Genomic DNA, 14,717 nt, shown 5'->3' with positions numbered 1-14,717 from the left:
CGCTGGCTCCAGCTCCCTTACCAAACTCATCTCTTCTTATCCTCTATTATCCACCGTGCTGCCGCGCAACTGGCCTCTGTCTGCTCTGCAAACATGCAAGGACTGCTGTGGACAGGGTCCCACCTGACCACCCCTTCGGTAGGGCTTCACACGGCTGTCCCTCATAATTCAGGCCTCAACTCAAATGTCACCACCCCAGAAAGCCACCCCTGACCTGCTTCAGCAGCCTCAACCTCCATTCTACCAGTAGTCTTGGTTTACTGTCTTCTCCAAGCCATTTATCCTTACCTGAAACAGTATTATTTTTTTCAAAGGCCTTCCCTTCCCCACCCCCTCACTGAAATATAACCTTGGTGAGGGCGGAGGCCTTGCCTTGTTATTCACTGCTATGATTGTATGGCCTAGACCAGTGTCTGCTATATAGCAGGTGTTCAATACATTTTGTTGTCTAAACAGCTGACCAGTGTTTCACAGGATAGACTTTGGGAAATACTGAGCTAAGTCATCTCAAAGGTCTGTTGCATCTCCTAAAGTGGTGTTGTTTCTTATTCAACCTGATTCTGCTCTTCCTTTTGCAAAAGATGCATCCAATGGAAGGGAGAAAACTCATTTTCTCTTCGCAACTGGAGTTTTCTCATCATCTAGGCAAGGTGGTTGTGGCTTAGATAGGGCTAATGGCTTCCTGAAAGCTACACGGCCAGCCTGTGCCAGGGCTGGGAATTGGAATTCCACTCCGCCAACCCTGAGAAGCTTTGAGGTGGAGGAGAGGAGAACCAAAAGAGTTGGCAGAGCCTGTTTGCTAATGAAAGGGAAGTCACCATGATGCTGATGAAGCCCCAGGATCCTCATTTGCACTGGCCCCTTCCAGGGTCCTCACTCGCACTGACCCTTTCCAGGGCCCTCACTCCCACTGGCCCTTTCCAGGGCCCTCACTCGCACTGACCCATTCCAGGACCCTGGGAGAGGCACTAGCAATGGGCTCACATGTTCAGATGTTTTTGTACAACCTGCAAAAGCAAGGTATTTGAACCACGTCAGCTGACTCCACTATTTCTTTCCCCGGCCATGTGCTCCTGCCAGGCGATGTTGGGAAACCGTGGGCATTTGGGGATCTGACTGGGAAGAGGTTGTGTCAGAGTTACATCTAGCATGAACATAAAGGGATGTATTTACACAGTTTCCAATCGATCTCATGGAGACTTTAGCTTTTGCCAGCTGTTCTGGTGGAGGCATGGCTTCCAGGAATATCTCTACAGGCTCCTTTTGTGTCATGACATGAAGAAACAAGGCCAGAGGTCACATCATGAGATGAACTGGCCCAAATGTGCTTGACCCCAGAAAAGAGTGAAAAAGTGTAGGTCCTAGAAGCTAGTCTGTGGCTCGTGCCTCTAATCCTGAGACATGTGCAATGGGAAATGAAGAAGCTGGCTTTTGCTGATGCCTCATCAAAATGGGAGTTTTTTCTGCAAAAAAAAATCTTTCTAATTTCTCTGCAGACACATAATCATTGTCATGGGAAGAGGCAATCAAAGAGTATAAAGCCAAAACATACAGAGAATTTGGAAAATATTTTAGAGGTGTGTCAGCAGTTAATGAATACAAACGTCATGCTATTTTTCTGGATTTTCTGATGTTTGTGGTGCCCGTCTGTGGTGCTGTATAGCTTTCAGGAAGCCACTAGCACTATCTAAGTCAGATTTTAAACTGTTCTTATTCATTACTTCTTTTCTTTTCTTTTTTTTTTTTTTTTTTTTTGCTCTAAATCAATATTCACTTTCATACCTAATTTTCTTAAAGAGGATCCCACAATTAGACAAGCTTCCCCATGGAGCCTACATCCACACCTGATTATCAGCAGGGACTTGGGCTAGGATGAGAAGCCGGGGTGGCGTCCTGGGCCCAGAGGTCTGTTCTGGCCAAAAAGAGATGAGTCTGTCCCCACACAGGCAAGAACAGCTGCCGTCCCCTCCTCCAGCGCTGAAACCCTGGTTCCCTCCAGCCTTCATTTTGGGCTGAAGGCCAAATGATTTCCTGTGTTTTCTCTGTTTATCAGCTCTCTATTATGATGGCAAGAGCCACCCACTCAATAAAGCAAAGCAAACAAACTCCCACAAACCCACAAACAGCTCTGAGCATGCAGCCCCAATTTGATTTCCTAATTAACAAGCCATTCTCAGCCAATCAGATGATGTGCATGTCATCCCATTTGGATCTGTGGGCAAACCAAGCATTCCTGGGCTTCAAGCCATTGCTCTGTGGAGGGGAGGGGGCTACTGGGGAGGGAACACCTCATGGCAGTTGCTACACTCATTCCTGGGCTTCCTTGTCCCTCCTCCCTGTCCCTCCTTCGTCTGCAGGCTTGCAGGGTTGTTTCCAGGCTGCTGGGTCCAAGGCAATGGGGTTAAGTCCCGGGGAAGCCCCTTTCCTTTGCAGCATCACAGCTCTTGCTTTTCCTCTTGTTCCACCTGCCAGTGCCAAGGCCCTCCTGGCGAGTAAGCCCCATGACAAGTGCTGTTAGTGCACAGAGTACAAAGACAACCGCTTCATGGCAGTGAGATCCGGTGCCCTGGCTGCCCTTTCCAGAGCCTTCTTAGAGGGGGCTGCATAACAAAATTCAAGGACCCCCGTGAGTGAAGGAAAGGTATCTCACCTTCCCAGAAGGCACATGGATGCTCCCAGCCACTCACTTGCTCTCCTCCCCATCACAACTGTCTGCTGTCACCAGTTCTGCATTCTGGCAAGTGGCTCCCCATCCCTGGGCCTTGGTCTCCTCACCCATGAAAGGGAGCAGTGGAGAAGCCTGAGGCCCTGTAGGGTGGCCCTCATACCAAGCCTGGCTGGCAGGTGTGCTGAGTGCTCCACACAATGCTTGTCTTATTTTTATATTTTATTTAGTTGCCTATACTTAAAAAATGGAGAGAGTCATTATTTTTTAAATGTAGATTCCAGGCTTAAAAAAAAAATACTCAGAAGATCTGGCATCATTGAGTACATGTTCCCCTGTGGCGAACAAGAAGAGGAGCAGCTGCCCTGAAGAGAAGGGATAGGGGCACTCCAGTTCCCCCCAGTTGCCACCACTCCCTATCGCTCTACCCAGTCCACCTCACTCACGTAGGTTATTTGTGGGACCCCTGAAGGCATGCACATTTGTGAGGATGGCTGTTTTTGTTTAATAGATTGTGGTTTTAACACCACGGTTCATTCTTATTCCACAGGTATTTATTGAGCCTCTCTTGTGTTCCTCGTGTTTTACTAAGCACTGAGGAAAGGTTAAATGGAGTGAAAGGCACGACCCCTACCCTTAGAGAACTCTGAGTTTAGTTGCAGGCATATGAGGACCTAGATGAGAATTCATGACCTTGGAGGACGCCTTCCTACCCAGCGAGAGGAGACAAGGCCCAGTTTAAACTCCTCCTCCTGCTTGTTCCTGTATAATCACATGACTACATTTTCATGCCCCCTCACAGTTTCAGGACACTTTCCTATCTATTAAGTCTGAGTCCTGACCACAACTCAGAGAGGCAGAGATTATTTCCAGATGCTCCCAGATGCCAAGAGACTTCCTGCAGTTTCTACTGGTTGTGTTTTTAACACTCAGCACAAACACAACCAGACATCATTTTAAAACTTAGCATCTGCCATTCTGAATACTTGAATACTGTGCCCACCACAACCTTTGCCAGGAATATCCCTGGTCCATAGCCTAATGAGATACTGGAGAGGTGTCTTTCTCAATCAAAGACAGAACGAAGACCCCCCTTGTTCTCTGCAAGGCCCATGCCTTCTTACTCCCTATGTCTATCCACATCAGCTTGTATCATCAACCAGCACTGTGAAGGGCAACAGCCAATCCCAGCCTGCTCAACTTCCTGTGGTCCAGCAAGCATCACCCTTGGCCAGCCTTCCCTGATGGCTTACCTGTGGAGGAACAATTCCATCCCACTCACGCTTTGGACTGACCAGAGAATAAGCATACAGGGTCATTTTAAACGAGTCTTCTAGTTCTGCAGAAATGAGAAAAAAATCCTAAGGAACAAGAGGTCATGTGGGGCCAGAGTGCATAGGTCTAAAGTCCTTCTCCCTCTGAGGACAAGACCCTGAGTTCTCTTTCTAAGGCTCCACGCCAAGGGTCGTAAGCCTGTCCCACCCTCGATTACTGTGCCTCAAAGGCATGAGTGGTGTTGATGGCTGATGAGCCCCTGACAGGCAGCCAAGGACACTGCAAGCCCAGCCCCCATCTTGATGACATCTAAGCTGCTCCATTGGTAACAAGCTTCTCCCTGGTTAAAAGTAATAAATCTCTGATTTAAGTGACAGCTTCTTGGGATTGTTTCCTTTGGCTTTGACATAAAGAGGAAATGTAAATCCAACATAATCTGGAGTGAAATAAAGATGTTAGCTCTGAAGGCTGAGATTGTTCAAGCTGGGCAAGGCGTAGGAGATAGACCCTTTTAGAGACCCAGGTAGACGCTCATCATGCTCAGCTGGTGGAGGGTAGGGTTAAGTTCCAGCAAGGCCCTCATTGTGCTGTCCTATTCACCCTTCCTTTCTTCCTCCCTCCCTCCCTCTCTCCCTCCCTCCCTTCCTTCCTTCCTTCTTTCCTTTCCTCCCTCCCTCCCTCCTTCCTTCCTGGGTCTTGCTCTGTCCCCCAGGCTGGAGTACAGTGGTATGATCATAGTTCAATGCAGCCTCGAACTCCTGGGCTCAAGCGATCCTCTCACTTCAGCCTCTCAAGTAGCTGGAACTGGAACTACAGATCCTCAACACCACACCTTGTTAATTTTTTTGTTTTTTGTTTTGTAGAGACAAGTTCTTCCTATGTTGCCTAAGCTGGTCTCAAGCTCCTGGCTTCAAGCAATCCTCCTGCCTCAGCCTCCAAAAGTGTTAGAATCACAAGGCTGAGCCACTGGCACCAGGCCATGCTTCACGTCTACCTGCATGCTCCTCACCTCCACTTAGGTGCCTGGGACCACCTTCACTGTCACCCCCAAATGAGCTGCCTTCCTCAGCACCCAAGATAGCAGATCTTTTCTCTCCCATCCCCTCACCCAAACTGATCCATCCCATCTGAGGGACACACATGGACTCACTCCCAGGTGCTAAAGCTGAAGCTGACCACAGAGCCTTTACTGACATGAACCACATATTTCCAAATCCTTCCTCATCTTTCCCGCGTAGTATGAGCCTAGAATTGGCCAGGCTGGGACACCAAAGAGATGGGAAGAGACAAGGTGAGGCAGGAAGGTCTCACCAAGCCAGGGACCACAGTGGGCAATGAAAGATGCTAAGGTCAAAGGAGGCACCAAGCCCAAGCTCTTACCTTGTGTATGATGCCTGGTAGGTGCTCAATACATTCTCATTGCATGAGCAAATGAATGAATGAATGAATGAATGAATAATGGAGGCCTGAGGCTTAAAACCTCAGGAGGAATTTGGAGGAAACCACCAAATCCAGCGAATGGCATAGTGAGAGCAGGGAGGACTGAACAAAGACAAGCACAGGAAATCAGGATTGGTGCTCACCTCCATTCCTGTCTGGCCTGGAATGTTTAAATTGGCATTACGTCTTTTGACTCTAAGTCTTTTGGCAATAAGAGTTCCAGAGAAGGATAGGATGGACCCAGGACAAGACAAAATAAAAGCTGGGCCTTTGATGATGCTTGCCAGGTCCGACCCGCAGACCGTGGCTGAACAACGGATGAACAAATGCACTCAGACACAGGTATCCAGTGAAACAGTGCGCTAGGGGACTGGGCTGCTTACAGACCCTGAGGAGGGTGCTGTAAAGAGTCAGCAGCCACAACTTCGACCAACTTATGCTGTGGGCATTAATTCAGTATAGATTTAATGACAAAGGCCTTGAGTCAACATACTTGTGGGTAATTGTGGGCAGATGATTAAAGGCCAGGTTTCTGGAGACATGAGTAAACAAGCTATTCAGATAAACTCCCTTGCTTTCTTTTGTACCTGCCCTTTGCCCCAGGGTAAGAACGGCCACCTTTGGCTCATTCTCCCTCAAACCTTTGCAAAACCCCCTGGCCTTCCAAGAAGGTTTGCGTTTTTCCTACAATTCCTCCCACGACCCCGACCTACAGGTGCTTCTGGAAGATCTTGGCCAAAAGGGGGAGAATGTAAACTAAAAACAAAATACTAAGCCCCTCCATTGATGGAATGGACACCCTCTTGGCCAAGGGGACCCCAGAGAAAACTTGAAAACTGAGTTTCAGCCCTGATGGGGGGTTGGAGGGTCAGACACGGCTTGTTATAACCCCTCCCTCGCTAAGATCAGCCTTTCTTCCCTAAGTGCTGAACAGAAACCAGCCCTTTCAAAAGATGCCCCCCTGCCACCACTGACATAAACCAACTGCCTGACACTGCCCCTCCTTTTTTGCCTGATAGGAGACCATGGAATTGTTCTGGCCAGTCTACAGAGAACATGTGTAAGGGTTTTCATGTCCTCTGTGTCACCTTTTGATGTCAGAGGGTCAAAAACTCCACCCTTGGATCATGCTAATACTGCCATTTATTGTACATGGTGCCCATGAAGGGGCATGAAGCTCAACTGTGCATGCACACATTTCCCCTTCTACAAATATGTATATCCGGCCACACCACTCAGCATCAATTCCTGTTCCTCTTGTCCCTCCCTTGAAGTATCTGTTTCCAGCTTCTGGTTGGAGGTTGTGCTTCACAGCCTATCAGAATGGCCACCCTGCAGACCGCAACCCTTTATAAGAAATGGGACTCCCCTTCCCAAAATAAAAAAAAAGGAAAGAAAATCAGGATCAGTGTGGAGAGATGATGCCCGCAGCTGCCCAACATCCATGCTGTCTTCCTTGGATAAGACCTTGGTTTTCCTTTGTAGAAGCCACCCTTCTCCTCATTGTATGTAGTTTGGATGGAAATGCCAATCAAAGGCATTCCAGCAAAAGGCCAGGCAAATCACAACCAGCTCCATTAATCTCTCTCTCATGACAATGCGGACCTTGAGCAGAGGGACACAAGGGCCAAAAGCACTGGCTGATGGTTTGTGCTGCCAGGAGTGCCTTAAACAGAGGCCCTGTTCCCTCACCCACCAGAACCAGCCTAGTCTGTCTCCAGGCTCATTGTCAAGCTCTCCCTTTGAGCAATCCCATATTCTTATTAGAAGTTTTTGTTTTTTGTTTTTAGTTTAGATGAGCTGGAGTGATTTCTTTCTCTTTATTTATTTATTAATTAATTTATTATTAGTATTATTATTATTTTGAGACACAGTCTCTCTCTGTTGCCCAGGCTGGAGTGCTGTGGCACAAACTTGGCTCACTGCAACCTCCACCTCCTGGGTTCAAGCAATTTCTGGCTAATTTTTGTGTTTTTAGTAGAGATGGAGTTTCACCATGTCGGCCAGGCAGGTCTCTAATTCCTGACCTCAGGTGATCTGCTACTTGGCCTCCCAAAGTGCTAGGATTACAGATGTGAGCCACCGAAAGCAGCTGAGCAAGAATGATTTCTGTCACTGGCAACCAGATAATCCTAAATATACAAGATCAAAGGTCAAAAAGGTTGGAGAAGATATTAGGCAGTTTATCAGCTATTGCCTTAGAAAGTGTGGCTTGCTGCATGCTCTTTGGTGGCCCAATGTGAATCTGTCTGGTTTTTGAGACCTGGAGACCGGACACCATCAGGTCTCTCTGCAGTACTGTTCATAAATGCTGAGTCAGCAGGGTGGGAGCAGTCACCAAGAGCTCCATCCTGGACAGCTGTGCCTCCAGTCTCAGACCTGCGGGGACCTGGTTCTTCTAAAAGGGGGCTTGGGACACGCAGGGTGCAGCACTCATAAAACATAAGTTTCGTCAGTGCAATGAACACAATTAGATATTTTCCTTCTGCTTCCACTGAAGACTGACACCCCATGTCCAACAGGGCATGCAGATTGCTGTAAGAAGCTACTTGACAAATTTCTCCAGGAAATTTTCTCTCTGGCTCTCACTTTATCTATCAAGTAAAATCCTCCCACACCTTCATCAGACAGGCTTTTTAAAGAGCATCACTGCTTCCTTGTCCCACTCCAAGCAGCTCTGAAGTCTCATTTGAGAGAATAAGAAAGAGCAGGACAGACAGAGAGAGAAAGGAGGCAGCAGGGATGGAAGAAGTGAGAGGAGCAGGTGACAGGGCAAGGGCTGAGATTCTGAGAGTTACACCAGGTCTCCTTTGATGATGGACAGGGCGGGAAGGGTGCCAGCGAAGTGATTCAGCGGACAGTTCACCTAATGAGCTGAAGTCATTAACAGAGTCCTGGAGTCACGAGGTACGTTCTTTTGGTTTTTTGGTTTCCAGGCCCAGAGGCATGTTCCAGTCGCTTATAGAGGTTACATAGGATTAGTGTTAGAATACAGGGCACGATAGGCAAAGCTGCCCAGCCCCACACCGGGACACAAGACAGGCAGGGGCAGGTAGGTGGCAACTCCAGCACCTGGGCCTCTAATTACCCTCTCCCTGGGACCTTCCTTGACTCCCTGGTCCCAATGGTTCTCACCTACTGCACCGATTCATCTGTGCTTCCTCTCAGCTTCCACCATTCCACTGCCACCGCCTCTGACCTTCCGTGTGTCCATTTTCCTCCTGCCTCCACTCTTCTTGACGTGGCTCTTTGTCTCACTCCACCTCCTTCTACTGACTTCGCATTCTCCATAGCTCAAGTTCAAAGTACTCAAAAGAGAAGATATGACAGACTGGCCCATTGCCACGTTATCTAAGAAGCCCTGGGCAGCGGAGTTTACACATCAACTTTGCTGTGGTTTGCTGGCCTGCCTGCAGTTGGGCTGCTCTGCTCGGATTCAACCGGCTGCCAGGGGCTGTGCAACTAGATGACAGTTTGTTCTCTAGTTGTTTGTTCCTCCCAGTGTCACTATCGTGGAGAATTCTGAAGGTTCCATCCAAGGAGCATCTGTCAGTGACATCGGGGACCAGGAGGGCCACTGTGTGGGAGCAGCAGCCAGTGACCATTCCACAAAAGAGGTTTGAAAACCCAAAGAGAGCTGGTTGTCTGAGATTTCAGAACCTTTAGAGACCAACGGGACCAGTCAGGCAAAATCTCTCACGTTAATCCACAGGGCATCTGAGTCCTGCAGGCTAGACAAAAGGGAGTACCTGGGCCAGAGCTTCTGCTCTAAGCAGGTGGATGAGGAGAAGAGCCTGAAAACCCAGGCCTTGGGTCTCAGGCCTCCTATACCTTTGGACTCTATTTGTTCATCTTTACAATGGGATAACTACAGCACAGACCACCAGGGGTTGCAGTAAGAGTAGCTAAAAAATCTTGCACAGATATTCCTACTCAGTGTCTGACTCACAGCAAAGGCTCCATGTGGCTTACGTTTTAAAAATGATTTCAGGTATATGAAAATGATTTTACTTAAGATTCGAGATATTTATTATGATGATTATCACTAAGCGCCAGCGCCTTCTCCCAGAAGAATTAATCTGAGCAGAATGAGAAGCGGCTGAGAAAGCAACCCTGCCAAGAAAATAAGCCTCACTTTGCCACTCCATCCCTCCTTTTGTTTGCACCAACTAATCCCCCCAGGTTACGGGCCTATGAAAAACGTTATAACAAGACTCACATGGAGGATTATTAATCCTTCGTTTTCAACTGTTGCAAAGTGGCACTCTCCCTTCTGAGTCGCCTAAAGCCAGATTGGCTGAGCTCTGGGGCTGGACCTTTCCACCACAAGGACAGCATTCGCCAGAAGAGGAGCAGCCTTGAGCTACAGAAAAGGCTTGGGGCGGGGGGAGGGGCAGGGGCCAGGCTGCTGGGCAGGAGAGTGCCCTCTCCTCACTTGTGCCCTGGCCAGAAGATGACGGCCACTGCTGTGTGCTGGGAGGTGGGATGGGTGGGTGGGCAGGGGGAAGATCAAAAGCAAAACTGGAGCTCCTGGGGGTGGGGGAGCTTCTCAACAGTCCTGTTGGCATGGCAGACGTGGAAGGTGGTCAGTCTTCCCCTTTTCCAACACAATCAGAGACCCTCGTTCAGGAGAACCAGCTTAGGTGCTTCATTCCAATTCGAACCCTCTCCACAGAAAAACACCTTCCTCAAGATGGTCTCATAATTCTAATGTTTCTAGAATAATGAAAAGACAAATATATAAGGTGGCGGATGTCTCAGTTACACTGATTTGATCTTTACAAATTATATGAATGCATTAAATTGTCACATGTTCCTTGAAAATATGTACAGCTAGTATGCGTCAATGTTTAAAAAGTCAGTTTTTATTATTGTACTATTATTAATTTTTAGAAAGCAACAACCATTTATTTTTTTAAATTTATTTTCTTTCCATAGGTTTTTGGGGAAACAGGTGGTACTTGGTTACATGAATAAGTTTTTTAGTGGTGATTTGTGAGATTTTGGTGTACCCATTACCCAAGGAGTATATACTGAACCCAATTTGTAGTCAAAAAAAGCCAGTTTTATACAATGGTCTCTTTATGAAGCCTCCTTAGACCTTTCTTTCCTATTTCCTTAAGTCAATCTCTCCTCCCCTTTCCCTGACCTTTCACATCTTCTGGTTTTGAACTGAGTTCCTGGTCTGCAGGCCTGACGGAGTCAGAGAATCTAAGGCAGGACTTCCTCTTTGTCCAAAAGGGAAGTCTCAGGCCCAGAGCAGGGAAGGAGCTTGCCAGGGTCACACAGTAAGTAGTGGCAGAGAAGGGGAAAACCAAGGTCCCCAGGTAGGTCCACAAGCCCACGTTTTATCTCGCTCAGGGGAATTCCCCAGGTGAACCTCACATAACATTACCTCTGCCCTGTGCTAATCCAGACGAAACCCAAGTATGGGGGCCTGTGGTCACAGGTAGCACTAGGCTGAGCAGGGATAAGCACATTTCCTTAATGCAGGACTTGTCAGAGCCTTTAATATGTTCTGGTACATAGGAAAAGTCCTGGGGCAGGAATAGACAGTATTTTCCACCTATTTGATTTTTCTTTTTTCCTGGGACCATCTTGCAAACTAATGTTCAGCAGAATGCACACTGCAAACACCATTCCACACCATGCTGCTCAGACCCAGACCCAGGAATAGTCACCCCTTCCAAAGTGTCTGCCCAGAGAAAGCGTTCCTTCCACATAAGAGACTGGGCTGTGTGTCTTGGAAACAGGAGCCTTTAGAAGTGAAGCTACAGCATAAAACAAATTCAAACCAACAGAATGTGCTTTCTGTCACCTTCATTTGGCTCCAATGCCCTACGTTTAATGAAATATTTCAGGATGGAAGGAGGTGAGGAGAAGTGTCTGCCCTGATCCTGAGACTCCCCCTGCCACACTCAGCCCAGAGCAGATTAAACCAGGGGCCCCTGCAATACGCATCAGAGAGAGCGCTAAAGGGCTCCAGCCTGAGCCCGGGCCACTGCAATCATAAAACACAGCCAGTGGATGTGAAGCTGCGGAACAAAAATACCTTGTAGCCATTATTTTCATGAGTCTCTTCCGATCCACACACCCCCTCTTGCATTTTTTTAATCTGGAGCTATGGAGAATTGGTATTTCTCACCTTTGTAATATGAGAAACAAGTTAATTAAAATCAATCCCAACTCCAGTCTCAAAACATCACTGCTTTGGCTGCAGATCTGTCAACAGTGTATTTTGATAGCAGTGCATGAAGGTGGTTATTTGGAGACACTGATAATTGCATTAATTTAGAAGGCATTAGCTAAGCCCAACGATTAATTACACAGGCAGCTGACAGAGCTGTAGCCACCAGATAGCTGGAGGAAAAAGGTGGAAACTCCAGCTTCCTTTTATACAGATCCAAACACCGAGAACACTCAGATAACCAGAACTGTGCTCATTGCTCATGGAGGTTTACAATGGTGAACACGTAGCACACTCAAACCTTGAAGGTCTTTCTAAATCCCAAAAGAGAGATTAGAGAGCTATTGGTATAATGTTCAATTAAGAGAATTTTGTTGGACTTTAATCTTTTGAAATCTGGTCATTTATAAGGGGTATTTGTACCATATCTTATGGAATCAGAATTTCTATTTTATTAGTTGTGATCCCATTTTCCTATTCATTAACCAGTTTGAAATTAATAGAAATTATTTCTGTCTCTTTCTTTCTCTTCCTCATTTTTCACAACACACACACAGATTCACGTATATGTGCATATTTTTTCTATGAATACTATGACAACGTGCAAGTATATACATGGGTAAATTGTTTTAAAAATTGGAAAAGCGAAAAAACCAACCTGAATAAAAAAAAGTTTAAATGCAAAAAAGACAGAAGACGACATGGTGAGGTGGTAGGGAGTGTTTTCACTTCTCCTGTCATTGGCATACAGCTCCGCTTTCTCACCTACTGAAATCTTACCCATATCTTAAGACCCAACTCAAAAAGTTTTGGTTTTTCTTGAGAATTTCACAAATGCCTGATTGGAATGCCAGAATCTTGGTCCAGTGTCTGAAAGTATTTCTGGCAAATGTTTAAAATATGATCTGGTCCATACATGAAATGGGAACTAAGATTAATGTGGGTCATGGCCAGGGCATGGTTTCAGAAGGGATCCCCTAAAGTGGGTGTTAACCCAACTCTGCAGAAACCAAAGCTCAGAGAAGTGAAATAATTTGTGTAGCACTCACACCTGCCTGACTCCAAAGCCCAGGCCCTTGGCCATTATGTCACTCACCCCTCTGCACTGAGATTCTTGGTGTCCAGTGGGTAAGGGATGATTTTGGTTCTGTCCAGCCTCCAAAGTCCCCTTCTTCCCTGGACCCCTGGAGACCCTCTGGGGACTGTCTGGTTTGAACTACATTGCTTTGGGTCTAGCCTGACCACTGGGTATGGAAAGAGAACAATCTTTATTTTTTACTCAAGTAATAAAATGTGAGTACATTAGCATTACAAAAGGTTAAATTCATTCAACCTCTGTGGAAGACAGTGTGGCGATTCCTCAAGGATCTGGAACCAGAAATACCATTTGACCCAGCAATCCCACTACTGGGTATATATCCAAAGGATTATAAATCATTCTACTATAAAGACACATGCACACTTATGTTTATTGCAGCACTGTTCACAATAGCAAAGACTTGGAACCAATCCAAATGCCCATCAGTGATAGACTGGATAAAGAAAATGTGGCACATATACCCCCATAGAATACTATGCAGCCATAAAAAAGGATGAGTTCATGTCTTTTGCAGGGACATGGATGAAGCTGGAAACCATCATTCTCAGCAAACTAACACAGGAACAGAAAACCAAACACCGCATGTTCTCACTCGTAAGTGGAAGTTGAACAATGAGAACACATGGACACAGGGAGGGAAACATCACACACTGGGGCCTGTTGTGGGGTGGGGGTGGGGGCCCTAGGGGAGGAATAGGATTAGGAGAAATACCTAATGTAGATGACAGGTTGATGGGTGCAGCAAACCACCATGGCACATGTATATTGATGTAACAAACCTGCACGTTCTGCACACGTATCCCAGAACTTAAAGTAAAACTTAAAAAAAAATTCAAATCAACAGAATATGCCAGGAAACTTCAAATGGCACTTTAACAATCCTCTACTCTCTCTCTTCTCACCAGGACTTATTGCTGTCAACCGTTTGGTTTGTCTGTTCTTCTGATCATGTCTGTGCATACTTATGAAGTTAGGAGTTTTGTTCTGTTTTAGGATCACGTCACCTTTTATGAGATGCTTCTTTACTTAATGATATGCCCTAGAAATGTTTTCATGGTAGTACATGTGGATGTACCTTCTTTTTCAAGACATAGGATTCCAACTTTGCTTTTGCCAAATCGCCTTATAAAACACGTCTTTGTGAACACATGCAAATAGATAACCAGACTAAATTTCTAGGAGCAAAATTCCCCGGTGTTATGGATGAAATTGTGTCTACCCAAAATTAATATGTCCTAACCTCTAGCACTTCAGGATATAAATTTATTTGGAAATAGGGTCACTGCAAATGTAATTAGCTAAGATGAGGTCATTAGGGTGGGCCTTATTCCAATATAATTGTTGTCCTTGGACACAGAGACGTGCCTACAGAGAGAATGCCATGTGAAAATAAGGGCAGAGATTGGGATAATGATTTTGTAAGCCAAGAAATGCCAAAGATGACCAGCAAACCACCAGAAGTCACAGTATAGATATGGAACAAAGTATCCCTCAGAAAAAAATAACCCCACTGACACTTTGATCTTGGACTTCTAGCTTCCAGAACTGTGAGACCATTAACTTATGTTGTTTAAACCACTTGGTTTGTGGTACTTTATTACGGTGGCCCTAGAAAACCAATGGGCCATATATGCACATTTATTCTTGCCGTATGACATCAAATTGCTTCCTCCACCTCCCCAGAAAAGGTTTCACCATTTCACACTTCAGGCATAGCGTGTAAGGACAGCAGTGGGGAGGGGGTCGGGGGGCTCATAGCCAGCAGGTGTCATAACTTTTCTCACCAACCAGCAATAAAAGAAGGGGTCTAGATCACCACCTTCGTAATCCCATTTAGGATTGGAACTGAGTCTGTCTTGATTTCACTCCTACAAACTTGATCTTCTGAGCAATATTATCACAACTTATTTGGAGTGAAGATGGAAAAAAATTACCTCTCTATGAGACAATATATGTCTTGTAGTGAACCCAAGACGGGGTGCAGACAGGCAAGACTCTGAGGTGCAGAGGACAGAGGATTTCTTCCCAGCCGGCACAGCCCATGGTAAAGT

The sequence above is a fragment of the Macaca fascicularis genome, chromosome 20, assembly GCF_037993035.2.
Source record: "Macaca fascicularis isolate 582-1 chromosome 20, T2T-MFA8v1.1".
NCBI classification, from domain to species: domain Eukaryota; kingdom Metazoa; phylum Chordata; class Mammalia; order Primates; family Cercopithecidae; genus Macaca; species Macaca fascicularis.
Note: the sequence above shows the minus strand (reverse complement) of the source record.